The sequence below is a fragment of the Neophocaena asiaeorientalis genome, unplaced genomic scaffold, assembly GCF_003031525.2.
Source record: "Neophocaena asiaeorientalis asiaeorientalis breed wild unplaced genomic scaffold, Neophocaena_asiaeorientalis_V1.1 scaffold438, whole genome shotgun sequence".
NCBI classification, from domain to species: domain Eukaryota; kingdom Metazoa; phylum Chordata; class Mammalia; order Artiodactyla; family Phocoenidae; genus Neophocaena; species Neophocaena asiaeorientalis.
The window spans coordinates 7,100,550-7,118,246 of NW_020173491.1; the positions used below are offsets into that span (position 1 = coordinate 7,100,550).

General features: G+C 40.7%; 2 protein-coding genes across 6 annotated transcripts in view; one reads left to right on the forward strand and one right to left on the reverse strand.

Moving 5' to 3' along the window:
* PSME3IP1 (proteasome activator subunit 3 interacting protein 1) overlaps nt 1-8,010 on the reverse strand; it is a 41,773-nt gene extending 33,763 nt beyond the window's left edge. Inside the window, exon 1 of one of the 2 annotated variants that reach the window (XM_024747476.1) lies at nt 7,824-8,010. The gene's annotated coding sequence lies outside the window, so the exon portion shown is untranslated. Of the gene's footprint in view, nt 1-7,760 lie in introns of both variants that reach the window. The other variant, XM_024747477.1, reaches the window with a different exon arrangement.
* A 271-nt stretch (nt 8,011-8,281) lies between these two features.
* RSPRY1 (ring finger and SPRY domain containing 1) overlaps nt 8,282-17,697 on the forward strand; it is a 33,093-nt gene continuing 23,677 nt past the window's right edge. For 2 of the 4 annotated variants that reach the window (XM_024747446.1, XM_024747449.1), the window contains exon 1: nt 8,282-8,411. The gene's annotated coding sequence lies outside the window, so the exon portion shown is untranslated. Of the gene's footprint in view, nt 8,749-17,697 lie in introns of all 4 variants that reach the window. The other 2 variants (XM_024747447.1, XM_024747448.1) reach the window with 2 other exon arrangements.

Below are 17,697 nucleotides of genomic sequence, written 5' to 3' on the forward strand. Positions count from 1 at the left end.
AAGCAACTAAGTCCGTGTGCCATAACTACTGAGCCCAAATGCCACAACTACTGAAGCCTGCATGCCTAGGGCTCGTGCTCTGCAACAAGAGAAGCAACTGCAATGAGAAGCCTGCGCACCTCAACGAAGAGTAGCCCCCGCTCACTGCAACTAGAGAAAGCCTGCGCACAGCAACAAAGACCCAACACGGCCAATAAATAAATAAATAAAGAGATTTTTTTAAAAAGTGTTAGAATTCAATTTCTACCCAAAGAGTTTAGCCTGTGCTATTTCCCCATCTTTCACAAATAAGGACAAAATTAAGGATCACCGTTGGCTAATGAAAATGAAAACAAGGCAGAAACACATCAAAAAAAGGAAATTTAAAGACAATGGATTTAGAATTTGACAGAGAAACTCTACTTCTCTCAAAGGGTTGACTTCCTGAGAAAACACTCACACAGTAAAAACTAATGAACACTTGTAAAAAATCTGTTCTTTATTTTATTTTTTAAATAAATTTATTTAGTAGCTTGTGGGCTCCAGAGCACAGGCTCAACAGTTGTGGTGCACAGGCTTAGTTGCTCCATGGCATGTGGGATCTTCCCAGACCAGGGCTCAAACCGGTGTCCCCTGAATTGGCAGGCGGGTTCTTAACCACTGCGCCACCAGGGAAGTCCAAAACTCTATCCTTTAAAGCTAATATAATCCTGACATTCCCTCATTCCCAAAATAAAACTAGATGGACACACCTAATTATAATAAATTTCTGTGAGTTTAAAAGGGCCAAGACTAAACCACAGACTGCTTTATCCATCTCTTTCTTCAATTTGCACATCTTCTGTAGGTCCTCATTCCCTGGCACTTCAACTACTGTTGTTCCCTTCTTGCCTTCAATGCCACCAGTGGCCCTCTGGCTAATTAATTTTTATATTAGGAGAGGTTAAAGTACAGAAAATATTCATGAATAAGTGGTCATACTCCTGAGTATTCTGGATAACATTCAGAATATTTCTTCTCCAGAAATATTCAGGTCTTTTCAGAATTCAAAACTTCACTGTCAATAAATATTGCCAAGAAGTCAGCTTAACTTCAAGACACCTTTCACTACAACCTAATCTAATTCAACCAATATATAACAAATACCTTCTGTTGCAGTCTACTTACAAGAGGTAATGATACAGGTAATGATGAAGACTATAGACTCTGAGATCAAGAGGCCTCGGTTCTGCCACTTACAAGTTGTATGATCCTGGACAAGTCACTTAACTCCTCTGAGCCTTAGTTTCCCAATCCATAGATTGCACTCACCAATGGGGATTAAAATAGTACTGCACAACTTATAAAGCTTTTGTGAGAATAACAAGAGAATTCATGTAAAGCATTTAGCACAGTGTTTGGCACCTGCTTAAAAATGCTTTGAAAGGTTTGCCATTACTACAAAGTGCTATGCTAAGCTCTGGTTATGGGAGTGAGAGAAATACTGTCTGCACTCAAGGAGTGCAGGAGAAATAAATCAGTGACATAAACAACCATGATATGTGAAGTGGGAAAGGGACCACAAGAGAAATTAGGGGAAACGTACATGTATACATATTTGGTAATTCTATATTTCCCCTTTACTGTGGTTCTCTTTTACTGTTTTATTATTAATTCAATTTAAATAAACTCAACATTGTGCTGAATGCTGAACTGTGTCCAGCACTGTGCCAAATTCTATGGGGTGATAAAGAAAATAAACTTTAAGAGTTAGTACTCTTGCACTAGTTAATACCAATAGTGTATGTAATGAATTACCAAAGTGAACAGTACAGGTAGGAGGCAGTAATGAAGGGCACAAATATGGATCAATCAAGTTTCCCAGGCTAAAAACCTGGGCATATATCTAGACTCCTTTTTCCTTTTTCCCTTACATGCCACCAGTCTCTAAGTTCTGTTATTTCTACCTCATAATGATCTCTTTCTAATTCATCCTCTCCTTTAAGAGTCCTTTCCTTTCTAATCTCTTCTTTTCAGGGCCTCATCTTGCATAAACTACTGCAAGAGCATTCCATTAGTCTCCCTGTTTCTCCTCTGGCCCCTATTCCAGCTATTTATTACTCTACTATAGCACTTACCCATTGTGTTTTACCATTTATGACTATTCCAACAGCTCTTTTTACTCACAGTGCTTCTTAGCACAGTGTCTGCCATACATTAAATATAAAGACATACTTATTGAATAAACCAACCATGGAGAGGATTTGAAGAATTTGAGCAGGGAGGAATGCTCTCATATGAATATTCTTAGATACTGTCCAATGTAAATTATAGAAAATGGTAGTCATTAAACAAATATTCACCAAAGCGTCTTTGTCCCATAGGGAATTCTATTCAAACACTATACAACTTGTGCAATAGGAAACACAAGACCAAAGATTACATCACGTTACTATATTAGATAACTGACGTCTTCTTCAAGAATAACTCCTGTGGGACTTCCCTGGTGGTGCAGTGGTTAAGAATCTGCCTGCCGATGCAGGGGACATGGGTTCGGGCCCTTATCTGGGAAGATCCCACATGCCACGGAGCAACTAAGTCCATACACCACAACTACTGAGCCTGCACTCTAGAGCCCATGAGCCACAACTACTAAGCCCACGTGCCACAACTACTGAAGCCCGTGTGCCTAGAGTCCGTGCTCCTCAACAAGAGAAGCCACCAAAATGAGAAGCCCGTGCACCGCAAGGAAGAGTAGCCCCTGCTCGTTGCAACTACAGAAAGCCCGTGCGCAGCGATGACGACCCAACGCAGCCAAAAATAAATAAATAATTTATTAAAAAAAAAAAAAAAAAACTCTTGCTACTTTCCTTTAATTTCAACTGACTAAAAAAATGCTCTCACACTAAGCAATAAATATTTCCCACACAAAGCATTTTTCTCTGAAGAGTCCAACATTCACTGACTGTTTATTCTGCATTAGAAAGGTGATGAGTACCCACAACTTACCTTCTTCTGGAAGTAGACAGAGAAACCAGAAATTAAAGTGTCTATTTCAAATTCCTACAGCCTATCTAAATTTTCACAAGTCTCTTATTTTCGTCTTTTGTTTGCTAAAATAATTTAAAACAAAACACAAACAAACAAAAGCCCAGGGGTCCGAGGATCTAATTATAAAAATTCATTTAGGGATGAAGAGGATTTACATTGAGAATGCTTATTTTGTCCTTACTGTGTTTAATTTTAGAAAGAATAAATGCTGCCAACTTTCCTTTACTCACATAGCTTTTCTGCATGGTGACTCAAGCTTAACTATCAAATTAAACATTACATTATTTTTAAAAGGATTATTTAAGTTCTTCAAATAGGGAATTCATGGAAAACCAAAACCATGCCAAAATCACTTTGTCCCAACTTAAAAGTTTCAAACTGATGCAGAGTTTTCAAATTTGCTTGACAGCCAAAGAAACAAAGTTCTTATATTTCAAGCTGAAGTAAATGTTAAACACTGCACTACTGTATTTGTACTGGAGACTGTAGTATTTAATTTCCAGGTTGGTGGGACAGAATGGACTCATACATACCATGCTACACAAGTTTTAAAAAACAAAACTTACATTGCTGCTCCCCAAATAATTGCCATTGCTGACCTGAAAATTATTCCATTTAGCTCGTTCCATGATACAAATTAATGGGATCTGGTTTCCTATGAAACTGAATTTTGTGATGGCAGACTACCTAAGTGTTTACATCACTAGCCACCATACCCTCCTAATTTCTAACATTAGATACACTGTACGTGTAAAAATACACCAGGGAGGATCAGATCTCTGTGTTACAGTGTTCTAAGGCTTCCCTTTGCAGAGCAAAAACAATAGGCCAATCCACTTTCTTTCTGTCAGTAAATATACTTAAGTACTGCTCTTCCAACATTTTTATCCTGATGTTCAAGTCACATGGGATTTCAAAATGCAGGACAGCAACTAAGAGGAATTTGCCATCTGGCAAACTCAAAAATATTCCAAATAAAGACTGCTTTCTGGCCAGGAGACACTTCTACCAAGCTACAACAGTTTAGATCAAGCCAACTTTCCCTGTATTATAAAACTTCAGGGACTTCCCTGGTGGCGCAGTGGTTAAGAATCCGCCTGCCAAGGCAGGGGACACGGTTCTATCCCTGGTCTGGGAAGATCCCACATGTCACAGAGCAACTAAGCCCATGTGCCACAACTACTGAAGCCTGCGTGCCTAAAGCCCGTGCTCTGCAACCAGAGAAGCCACGGCAATGAGAAGCCCGCGCACCGCAACCAAGAGTAGCCCCCACTCACGGCAACTAGAGAAAGCCCACGGGCAGCAACGAAGACCCAACTCGGCCATAAATAAATAAATAAATAAATAAAACTTCAGAGAATGACAACTACTAACAGAGAACACTTTGTCAGCACTTATTATTAGACAAAGTAATCCTTAGTCACTCTTCTAACACTGAGGCTTATTTAACCTACTCCACTAGCAAAGGAGACAAAAGAATCTCAAAATGAGGGTACACCATAAGCAGTGTAATTCATATTTAGAATGTTTACTATAAAGAGCAATTTGAAGTAAACTTCTGGTTGTCTAGGCATCTAAAAAACACATGAAGTTAAAAGTTTAAAAAAAACCTAAATATACATTTATCTTTCCACAGCGCAAGAACAAAATCTCTTCATATGTGCATTTACCCTGAATTCATCTATATCCACTGGAAGAAAAAAAGAGAGAACTTAAATATTGGTTCCCTTAGCTGATTCTCAGCTCCCCAATTCATGTGTGCCTCTCAGAGTGTAAACACTTCCCTCACTATGTGTGATTCTAGTATTAGTTATATTTTTCTACACATTGTGATTCCTAAATGCAAACCAACTACTTCATCTGGGACTCAAAGGAAGAAAAACAGCATCTGTTTCAAAGCCGGAGGAAAATCTGGCCATGCTGGAATTTTGCTGCACTGGTATACCTACATCCAACATGATGCCTCCCTAAAAGTTTTTCGAGGATAGCTTTGATTACACACTATTTTACGATCTGGGCTAACTCTGGAACCTAACCCACACTAAATCATACTCCTTCCCACCCCCACCCTCCAGGCTTTATCTATCTCCTCTCTTAAGACCAAATTTAAAAAAGAAAAAAAAAGGTTTTACATTACACCAATCATACAAGGCCCACTAACTCATTCAGCTGTACTTTTGAAGTAAATCTTTACAGGGAACCTATTATGTGCAAGGCACAGTGCTAGGCAGTAAACTGGCACTACTTTTTAGCAAGTGAGGAACTTGCACTCAATAAAAGAGATAAAGCTGGTACATGAGCAATTTAAGGAAGTATAGAATGAGGTTAAATGCGCTCAGAGAATGGAAGTTAGATAAGGAAGACTAGAAAAAAAGCACAGGGGAAGCTTAATTTTGCAGCTATGACACTGCACAGTGAAAAGTGGTGGAAGTTTTACATATATTAAGAAAAATAATCTTTAACTCAAGTTTGCCTGAAATGACATATTTCACACTCTAAAATCAAAATCAAAGGGGACCTTCATTTCCAGAAATAGTGGGCTAGGTAACTGAGACCAATCCCCTACCTCTATGATTAGTAAAACTGGAAGAATTTTTAAAAATAATTTTTAAACAAACAGAAAAGCTAACAAGATGGTAAAGAACTTGGCCAAAAACCCAAGACAAGGTGAAAACCAGATTAAGTCCAATATTCAAACTGGTTTTCATCCCAAGGATTTCTCTGATCTTGAAAATTGAAAGTTACTGTTTTGGTGCCCTTGCAAAGCAAAACTCAAAAGCAGGGAGTCCACCCAGGGTGTGCGGAGTCTGATAACCAACCACCTCTTTCTCCATCTTAATCTGGTACCCCAAAGAACTACACCATGAAGGTAAAGGTGAACTGGTAAGAAAAAAAGCAAGAATAATGGGTAACAGAAACAGATTCAAAGGAAATTCACATTCCCAAAGGAATTAACACATACAGATTACAAAACAACTATGCTTACCATGTTTAAACAAATAAAAACCAAGTCTCAAAATTAATAGCAGAGAATAAGAAGCTGTAAGACAGTGGCATGGCACATTTGAAAAGAAAAAAAAAATAGAACTTCAGTAACTAAAACATGCAATAACTGAATTTAAGATTGCAACAGATGAGTTTAGTAACAGGTTAGAAGTAACCTATGAAATAATTAATAAAGAAGAAATTATTCATAATATAGTATAGAAAAATAAGAAGAGTAAGAGGCATAAAGAAGAGAGTGAAAAGGTCTATGTTAAATCAATAAAGAAGGAAGATAAACAACGGGGCAGAAGCAATACATGAATATAAAATGGCTGAGAATTTTACAGAACTAATGAAAGACACCAATCCACAAATTAATAAGTGTAATAAACACCAAACTGAACAGAAACAAATCCATAGTTGCACACATCATAATGAAAATGCAGAAAACCAAAGACAAGGACAAAATAATCTGTAAAACACATCCTATAGTAAAAAGTGACACAGATCATATTTGAGAATTAAGACAAAGCGTGTACAAAAGGTGATCGACAGTGAGCACACTGAAATTGTTTAATTTAGCAGACACGAAGACATAATTACACACAACTGAGTCTATGGCTAAACCATGCACTTAAATTACTTCATTTACCAGATACGTGGTTTTCAATTTCTGAAGCAGCAGCTTGATTCTAACCAAAACAGCAAGATTCTTAGAAGCTAAACACTGTTAACCAGGTAAATGGTATTGACATAATTCTTCCTTTCTTACAACCACGAAGAATTTCTCACCGGAGGCACCAAGACCTCAGGTGAGAAAGATAATTGGGTAGCCTCTGCTTTCAGACCCTTACAAATTGTTAACCTCGATTGAAAGACTGTACAAGCTGCCTTTACCTCAGCTCAATTGCTTGTTATCAAAAAGGGGCCTACACACTAATTCCTCTCAAGTGTTTCAAAAGCAGTGCCTTCCAAACCATTTAACGGGGTCCTTGTTAACAAAGCAATAAGGCACACAGCTGAATGAATTATCAACAAATCTTACCCAACAGCTGGTACACAATAGGTCATTGGGAATTCTGACCACGAGACCCGCACTTGGCTTCCTGGGTCCCACCCAACACCCCAGTCCGACTATCTAGGGTGGGGTCCGAGAATATGCATTTTAAAAGGGCCGCAGAAGCTCTTGTTTTCTACTAGTTTAAGAACCAGTGTTCTGAACGCGCACTCCCCCTTTCCCGCCATGCGCACTGACATTCACCTGGGCCAGCAACTCTCAAACAAGACGCTTCAACCCGCGCGGTCTTAGTTTCCTAAGTTTTCTGCAAAACGAGCACACCGGTTTGTTTTCCATTAGAAGAAAATGCACTGAGCACATCTACTGGTACATGGTACATAATAAATGTTTCTCCTCCTGCACTCATTCTGTGACTCAATCATTTCCAACCAGGCACCCCCCACATCTCCCGAGTAGCCTGGAGCCGTTCCAAGACCTTTGGGATAGAGCCCGCTCCTCACCTGGAGCCTGGGTGGCCCCACCTGACAGAAAAGGTAGAGGGGAGCCGACTAGAGGCCCAAAGTCCCAGGACCCCTTGAAAGGGTTGGCATCCCCCTCCACAGGACCTGAAGGCATTCCCGCGGGCTCCCTCGGCTTCCCTCAGGCTGGGCCCCGCCAGCCCCAGTCCCCGGTGACTCAGAACACTGGGCGAGAGAGCGGACTGAGGGCAGACCTGGCCCTAAACCTCCCATCAAACGCAGCCCCTCACCTCCGGAGCGAGGAAGCCGGAGCCCAGGTCTCGCTGCCTGGCCAGGGCCCAGGCCGCACTCACCTACCAGCGTGCGGGAGGCGAGACCCCCTCACCTCGGCGGCGCCCACCCCAAAACGCCACCGCAAGGGCCGCTCGCTCTTCAGGGAAAAGAAACAGAAAGAAAGCAAGAAAATAGCCTTTGCTTTTATATTTCTTTCGACCCTGCCGAGCTTCCTTCTCCTCACCGCCACAACAGAGCTCCGCCCCCCTTCCGGCAGCGTAACCCAATCCGCACCTCTCTTCCTCCGCAGGAGACAGATGGAAATCCGGGCCTTAGAAAGCTAGCGGGAGAGACTTGATTGGGCCATTCGCACTTCAGCAAGGGGATTGGCCAGCTGCCTCCAAGGGGGCGGGCCGAGCGCCGATGTCACGTGACGTATTATCTGAAAGCTGATTGGCTTTCAGGAAGAGGGATTGCCACCGAGGAAGGGGCGTTTCCTAGGGGACTGAGGGAGGGCCTGGGCGGTACGAAGCGGGGGTGGGCCCAGCACGTAATGGCAGCGCCGTGGCCTCGCGTCCATCTTTACCGCTCTCTCGGACCTGTCACAAAGGAGTTGCGCCGTCGCCGCAGCCGCCTCCTCCCTCGGGTGGGCCCGGGAGCTGGAGAAAGTCAGTGCCGCAGCCCAGTCACGCTGCTCCGGGAAGCCCCTGGGGACGCGGAGCGGGGGGAATCCCAGGGCTGGGGACGTCCGTGAGGGAGGGGAACAGCCGCCCGAGTCTGCGGCGGAGAGACCGGACTGGGGCCGGGGGAGGTTCCGAGAAGGGGCCTGGGAGGGGGTGGCGTTGGGCAGAGCCCAGGAAACAGCCCGAAGGTCCTCCAGCGAGGCCCGTGCTGAAGACGCTCGGAGAGGTTTCTGGAAGCGGGTGTTCCCCCTATAGGGGGTTCTTGACCGAGGAGGTTGTTGGGGATCGCCTTTCTGAGGAGGCCGCGGCTAAAGGGGCCCAGGTGAGAAGCAGGTAGCTCCTGGGAGGCTGCTGATATTTAGGAGCGCTCCTCAGGGGTGCCCAGGGTGGAGGAGGTAGGTGGGAGGACGTTTGGGGAGGGTTTCCTTTTGTGGAGTTTGAGGTTTAGGTGGCACGAGTGGGAGGTAGACCATAGCCGGGGAAGCTTAGACGTGCCTTAGGGTCAAGAGACGCCTCAGAGAGAGAGGCTAGGAGTTGGGAGCCAGAGCTAGCGGGTTCTACCTCGGAGGCCCCATGTGACAAATGGGTAAGGGCCTGGAGAGAGGGGATTTGCTGCGCGATTCCGGGAAGAAAAGACCCCCATCCATAGGAAAGCCTGGGTGGGGAATAGTGAGAGGGAAGCGGGAATGGCAAGCGTTTTCCTCTCAAACACAGGATTCAGCCGCTTCTGGGTGTAGTGCAGGTGGAGTGGGGGAAGTCCGTCCCACCAACACGCCCTGCGTGACTCTAGATCAGGCTTTTGTTCTACCTGCTACCTCAGTTTCCCTGTCTTTGGGGGCGGAGGTAGAGGCAGAAATGGTCCACTGAGACTCTGGCGTTCTATCCTGTATAGCTGAATGAGGTTGCTCCCCCTGGAGTGTTGTACTTTGAACTTCTAAAGGTTAGAAGTGTCTATTTAACTGACTGAATAGAGTCCCTTGGTTGTCCAGGCCCCTTACCTACCATCTCCTCCTCCTTAACCTCCTTGGGTCTCTTCTGTAAAATAACAGTGTGTGAAAGTACTTTACAGACTACAAGCTGTGTGGAAGTAAAGTACTGTGATTCTACCATCAAAGGGGTTGCTGTTGAGAAATGAAAGTGAAGGCACTTTCTAAACTGTAAAGCAATATGTAGATGTAAGGGATTAGCATTTAATACACTTGTTGATCACCTATGGAGTGCTGGAAGCCATATTGTACCGAAAGCTTCAAGGTTTACAGTTTTGTAGGTCATATAATTTTAAACCCATGATTTCAACCCCTGCTTAGATGGGGGTAGAGGGATTTCCAGTTTTGCTCCCAGAGTTTTAATTTACTTTGAACTTCTGATGGTACTGGCAGAAGATAGCCCTATGATATAATCTTTTCCTTCGGGAATTTTTTTTTCTGACAGCTGAAATTTTCTTGTAGGTAATTTGATCTCAATATTGTAAACTACCTCCCATTTTCCCATATATATGCATTTGTGGCCTTTGGATGTCTACAGGTAGTGACTATCATGTTTCCTCCCTCAGTTGTGATTTTATAAATGAGACCTCCTCTTTTTTCCATGAATACTATGCCTTCCTGTAGTAGCCCCAAACTATAGATTATGAGGCGCATTAGCTATTGCTTTTATATTTCTCTTCCACAGTGGTTTTTTCTACTTTTCACCATATATAGTTTGCATTTCCTGGGGTGACATCTTGCCTTGTAGCTCCCTCTGTGAGGGTATACGTACTGTGCCCATGTCTGACATTTTCCTAATTTTTGTTTAGTTGTATTTGTTAGAGCTGGTTTAACAAATATTTAGTAATTTGTGATTTTTGAAGTTTTTTTTTAAAAAACAAAAAGCCGACTTGAACTTCCTGTTTTTCTAATCTTATGTTCCATGAGTCTTTTTTGAAAAAATCACTGTGGTGATTTTGTGAGCTTTCTGGTTCCCAGGGTACATGTCGTCCAGACCTACTGCTTAAGGTCTGTGTCCTGCTTTTGCTGTTTTCATTATTTCTGTACTCCATGATTATTTTTACGTTATTGACTATAGGAAGTGTTCCAGCATACTCTATGTGGACTTTTTCTGCTTTGTCAGCAAAATAACTTTCCAGTTAGTAAATTGGCCAAGAATCAAGAGAAAATAAAATCTTAGCATTTTATGTAGTAGTATGCTATTCTGTAGTGAATAGGGGAAAACAACAACTTTGAAGTATGTTTTGGCAAGAGTATAATGAAAAAAAAAAGCATTGTGTGTTCCTAAAGTGAATTTATTACAGTCTGTTTCAACTCATGAGCTTAATTCAGTCTATCAGGAATTGCCTCTGCTTTTCCTAATAATGAAGTAATTTGTTATAATGAAATGAGAAGTCATTTTGCATTCTTTAAAATACAACTCTCTTGGACAATCTAGTACCCATATAGTTTGAAAATTATTAGGAATTCTTGAGATGGTAATCGCTATCACGCTACTGTTTTTTTAAATTAATATATTTTTTTGGCTGTGTTGGGTTTTCGTTGCTGCGTGCAGTCTTTTCTCTCTTAATTGTGGCAAGCGGGGGCTACTCTTCATTGCAGGGTGTGGGCTTCTCATTGAGGTGGCTTCTCTTGCTGTGGAGCACAGGCTCTAGGCACGCGGGCTTCAGTAGTTGTGGCACGCGGGCTCTAGAGCACAGGCTCAGTAGTTGTGGCACGCAGGCTTAGTTGCTCCGCGGCATGTGGGATCTTCCCGGACCAGGGATCGAACCTGTGTCCCCTGCATCCGCAGGTGGATTCTTAACCACTGCACCACTAGGGAAGTCTCACTATTATGCTACTTTAAATTGGAAATTTTCTGTTTTGTGGTGGGATTCTTGTAAAGTAGGATGTGACCGTCGCAGGGTTGCAAAAGTAAGTGAAAAGTCATTAGGCATCACAGACAGGAACCACGGTAGAACAACGGTAATCTACTTCAAAAGAGTTATGGCTGGGGAAGGGTGGGTAGTAAAGTATCTATTTAGCTTCTCTTCAAATATTTGGGCATTTTTCAAGGCATTTACCATTGAATTTGGATAGTTTTTTCCTGGTATGCAAGTTAGAAAATTGAAGAACAGAACAGTTATGAAGTAGTAAATGCCATAACTTGGGCCACCAGCTTAGGAGGAGACTTTCACAACTTTTAGGAATGCAAAAAAGTGAATATGTGCCCTTTGGTTTATCTGTTCAATAAGTTGGCTTTTGATATAGTTTTCTTGCCAACCTTTATGATTAAAAAAAAAGTACATATTTGTTATATTTTACTCTCAGTGTCCATTCCAAAAGGGAATGCTTGCTGGTTCAGTATGTAAAAACATGTTTAACTGTAGATAACTATGATATATACAAGGCTAAATGAGATAAAGTTATCTAATAAATAGTGATAAACTCTTAGAGAATATTCCCCTTTCTCCCTCTCTAAGCTTTTGAAAACTAAGAATGCATTTGAGACAGCAAAGGATTGATGCACTCCTTAAGTTTGTTAAGGAATGAACCCTGTATGTAGCTTTCTTATTGCTTGAAATTATAGCTTCCAAGCATAATTTCATGTATGTATATATACATCAAGTAGAAGGTTTTGAAATACCTTACTTGGCAGGTTTATTATTACCTCAGCTTAATGTTTCAGTGTTAGTTTTTTTTTCTTACCCCTTCTACCTCCTGAAGAATTAAGTTTCCTCATCTGTGCTCCTTTAATGCAATGATTCTCAAAGTATGGCTCCTACCTGGCCCCTCTCCTTTTTTTCAATTCTTATTGCTTCATAGTTGTTCATACCTACCTATGCCTAAAGGCTACTTATTAATAACCTGCCAAGTAAATTATTAAGGAGTACTAAAACATAATATTCATAAACTAAAACTAGCACAGCATTAGAGTTTACTGTTATCTCTAATACCTTTTTCTCCCAGGAAGTACTGTCATGGGAAACTTGGCACCAATGCAAAGCTTCTTACATGTCATATGCAGAATGGGGATTCCTACAATATTCAGGAAGGGGATGCTTATTTGGGATGCATCATCAGTATTGTCTCAAATTGATCTCGGTTTTTCATCGTGTTTCCTCTTTATTTTTCATTAGAGTTACTGTTAGCTTCATCTTTATCAATTTAATTTATGGACTTTCAGTTAACTTTCACTGTGTGGTCAGGGATATTTGTACCAACAATATTTTGGCTTATTTAAGACATGAATGTGTTGCAGTGCAAATATAAATCCTTCATTCCTCTTTTGCTAATGCTGATTTATACAGTCACCTAAAAACTTGCTCCTATGGAGATACTTGAATGTTACTAAGTTCCTTTTCCACTGGAAGAATGCGGGAACGAGAGGCCTCCTCCTAGTGAACCTGACGCTATATGCATGGACTTCTGTGGCAGGTGCTATATTATGGGTTGGGCACTCTGTGTTGTCTGTCTTTCATCCCTTTAAGAACAGCACAAGGGACCTGTTTTCATCTTTGCTCTGTGCCTGGCATATAAGCATTAGATTCATATTTATTGAGTGATGTCTCAGCTTCTCAAAGAGATAAATATTTTTTTACAGATTTTTTTAACATTTTTATTGGAGTATAATTGCTTTACAACGGTGTGTTAGTTTCTGCTTTATAACAGACTGAATCAGTTATACATATACATATATCCCCTTTACAGATTTTAGAATAAACTCACTTAAAATGCTTATTGAATGCCTGTTAGGTTCTGGTAGGTATACAGTCGAGAGTGCAATTGAGTGTTTTCAGACACCACTTTAAGTGGATCTCATTAAGGAAAGTGTTGCTATTCATACTGTTTACACATTTTGTTTGCTTTTCTTAATAGCAAAGAGTTTCCTATAACAGAAAAGTCCTTTTCCTTCAGATTTGTTAATCATGTATGTGTTTGAATGACACATCTATATTATTTCCTGTTATTTGGTCTCCTGGAGGTGAAAATCCCAAACAGCATGGAGTATTACATTTGTTTTTCTCCTCTGAATGATAGCCATCATTAGCACTTACCTCAGTTCTTCCTTAGCATTTCCTTTTTGGGTCCAAGGCAAATTTTTCAAACTTTGAGACCAGGCAGGGATTATTCATTTCTCTCTTTTATTTTTTTTCCCCTCTCTTTTTTACTGTTATTTGCTTCTGGAAATCCCTTACTCTGTCCTAGCCATAAATACTCCTTCTCTAACAATTCAACCAGAAAAATTATCTACTTTTACCTCAAAGATGTACTTTCTTAAACCAACCTCAGTGCATAAGAGAAATATCAGAATCATTCAGTGCTTTTCCCAGACAACTTGAAGGTTACAATGCAGGGGATAAGAATACTCTATGTGACTTAAACCTCAAGTGCCCAGTGCCACTGCAGACAGTTTTGGACACCTGGATGACATGTAAAAATATCTTATCAGAGCTGCCTTTCCTTTTGGGGGAAAAGTGAAGTTCCAACCAAATATTTCACAATCTTTCACTTCCCTTTCCCCTGAATATCAGATACCTTAGAGTCTAGAGACAAAAAATGCTCTTGTTAAAATGTCTTTAGGTGGTTTCTGTTTCAACTGGCAAGTGTACTCTTGATATACAATACACCTTTCTTATCTACTTTGCTACCAAAGAATCTTGTTGCCCTCCAAGTTTTCCCCATTTAAATACAAGAAAATTGTGGTCATTGGGGCGTCCTGCAGGATATTTTAAAAGCAAATATATTTCTGGGTAAGTTTCCCTATCTTGATAGGGTTTGAGTTATACAGGTATACGCACTAGACAAAGTTCAGCACATACATGCTTAAGACCTGTACATTTCATTACATATAAATGTAACCTCAAAACATATTGAAGTCCAGTTAGTGATATGCATACTGAATTTTTTAGGGGGAAGTATACTGATGCCTTTGAAATGCATCAAAAAAAATAGGTGGATTGATGATGGATAGAGATGTGATAAAGCAAGTATAGTAAAATGTAAATGGTAGAATCTAGGTGCTGGGTATATAGATGTTCACTGTAAAATTCACCTTTGCTATATGTTTGAAATTTTTCATAATAAAATGTCCGAGGGGCATAGTGAACACTAGAAGCTATCACTTGTAATGCATTCACTGTCTTAGGGGAAAAATCCAAAACATTTTCTAAGGAGAGAAAATCGTTAATATTTCCAGTGTATTATATATTGTTATTGTTCATGCTATACAATTTAGCCTTCGGGTGGTGGATTGGAAAAAAGTCCTGCATCCCACTGTTTTGGAACAATGAGGTAAAGATGACAGCAATAGTAATTTTATGCCCAAAGTTTGGTTTTTCTTCCTATGGTCATTCATTTAACCAGCCTCTCCTGTCTTGGCAGCACAATCCTGAAGTCTTATTTTCAGAGAAAAGAAAGTATTCTTAAAGTCACTGAGCTGTATTATGATTGAATGCAAGCAAATATTTGAAGAGATGAATCATTGATTCCTGGACCATTTGTTAGAGAGGGTTAGGCCATTTGGCAGATGTCTCTGTGGTGAGCTGTTTATGATGGTAGAGGTCTGTGTTTTTTGAACCAGACCTCACTCCTTTAACACTAAACTTACTGAGAGCCCAAGTTTGTTTTTTCCCCCCCTCTCAGAGCGGCTTTAAAACATATAAAATGTAAAATTAATAAATCATAAATGATATAGAAATGGAAAGAATAGTCTTTCTTTTTTCAAAGGGGGAGGATAAAAATAAATAATACTACACTTCAGAGAAGTAGATTTGCAAAGGAAATGTTTGTAATTATGCCCTTTAGCAAAATAGTCATGAACAGTGTAACGATTTAAAAAGCATTACCATTTAGATGGTAAGAAAAGTATTTCTTTTTTTTAAATAAATTTATTTTTATTTATTTATTTATTATTTTTGGCTGTGTTGGGTCTTCGTTGCTGCCCGCAGGCTTTCTCTAGTTGCGGCGAGCGGGGGCTACTCTTCGTTGTGGGGCGCGGCTTCTCGTTGAGGAGCACAGGCTCTAGGCGCCCGGGCTTCAGTAGTTGTGGCTCGCGGGCTCTAGAACGCAGGCTCAGTAGTTGTGGCACACGAGCTTAGTTACTCTGCAGCATGTGGGATCTTCGTGGACCAGGGCTCGAACCCTTGTCTGCTGCACTGGCAGGTGGATTCTTAACCACTGTGCCACCAGGGAAGCCCAAGAAGAATATTTCTACTAAGCAATGGCATCCAGTGGTATCACTATCATGAAATCAGTTGATGATTGCCACAGCTGCAAATCTGATAATTGTATATATTTAAATTATGTGACTAGCTTTTTTTTTTGGTCAAAACTGACTTGACCATCTAATGCTAAGTAGTCTTCAAACTTAAGGTGAAGTATATAGGTATTACAAATGTGTTGCCTTTACATAATCTCTAGTCTTACTCATTTTCCATTCCATTCTGTCTGTCAGCCCTTGGATAACATTACCCATAAGCAGGGTACTGTCTAGGTCCAGTATGATGCTTCATAGGATGGATGTGGTGGGAAATACAGGGAGCTGTTTCATTGTGTTAGTATGTACTGTACATGATCACTAATGGATGTAAATGTTGCCTAATGGTTATTTTGGCTAACCTCTCCAAAAGACTATGTTCAAAGATAGTCTCAGTTCATTTTTCTGGAAAAGGAGATTAACTTTTTAGACCCCAGAAGAATCACCCTTTAGTGTTTCAATTTGTCCCTTCATTCAGTCAGGAAGTCCTGCCTACGGTGCCAGTTTCTGTGTTGGGTTCTGTAGCACAGTGATTTCCAGACCTGGCCACCATCAGAATCACCTGGGGAGCTTTTAAGGGAACACTTGCTTGGGCCACATCCTAGAAATTCAGATGCTGGCTATTTGGAGTAGAATGAGGAATTTGGATTTTAAGAAGTACCTAAGTGACTCTAATGCCCATCACCTTTGGGATTATTAAGCCACAATCTTTTCCAAGGTTCTTTGTCTAAAAGTATAGATAAGTAATAATTATTTCAGTACAGGGTAGACGAGTTCTATAAAAGATGAGTTTGTTAGTTATCTTAGTGCTCTTAATTAAGACAGATCTGATTCCAGAGCCCCCACCTCCCAGATTATCTGGTTACTTCTGATTAGCTACCTGCTCATTTTATAATATCTTGCATTTTGGGATCCATTTTACATGTTGGGCACTGTGCCATGTATTTTACACGTACTATTTCATTTAATCCTCATAGAACTACTATGAGGTGTAAGAACTATTACTATCTCCATGTTTTTTGTTTTGTTTATTTATTTATTTATTTATTTTTGCCTGTGTTGGGTCTTCGTTACTGCGTGCGGGGGCTTTCTCTAGTTGTGGTGAGCGGGGGCTGCTCTTCATTGTGGTGCGTGGGCTTCGCATTGCAGTGCTTGTTGCAGAGCTCAGGTTCTAGGTGCACAGGCTTTAGTAGTTGTGGCGCACAGGCTTAGTTGCTCCGCGGCACGTGGAATCATCATGGACCAGGGCTCGAACCCATGTCCCCTGCGTTGGCAGGCGGATTCTTAACCACTGCGTCACCAGGGAAGCCCTCCATGTTTTAAAGTGTGTCAGTAGTCAGGATAATTAGAATGCATATTTGGAAATATTGCAGGGCTGAGACCTGTGCCCAAACTGTGTGACTGCAAAGCCAGTGCCCTTGTACTGTAGGTGGCCTCTGGCATCCTGTACAAGATCTGTACATTGAATGTTACTGTCTTAAAACAATGGTCTTTGGAAAGTGGGCCACATAATGCTTTTTGGAATGAGATAAAATGAAGCTGTCTAAAGTGTAATTGTTTAGCTTCACTACCCAGTCTTTTGCCTAAGGTATTCACAATTTAGTCTCTGAGAAGTGTCATAAGTGACAGCCATTTCCAGATGAAAAGCTATACATTTTTTAGTGCTGAATAAATCTGAAAGATCATACGCATTGTTCACTTATTTGTCCTGCTTTTGGCTGTAACCCTCAAGAGTACTCTGTATGCTCATTTCAGAAAAAAATTAAAGATAACAGCTCTTATTTTTTCCTTGTATGTTTCATATAGTCTTTGCTTTGAAATGCCTCCTGGCTTCTCCCCCCTAATTAACTTATTTATACCTGGTCTTTACAGATAGTCCTTAAAAAAGAGTCTTTGGTTTTAAAATATTGAAAATACTTGTATTTTTTTACTCCATTTCCTTCTCTGACAAATTTTGTAGTTGACATCATTTTCTAGGTCATTTAAGGAAAATGACTCTTTTGGAAAAAATTGACCTGAACTATACTTGAGTTCAATTTGGAAATAG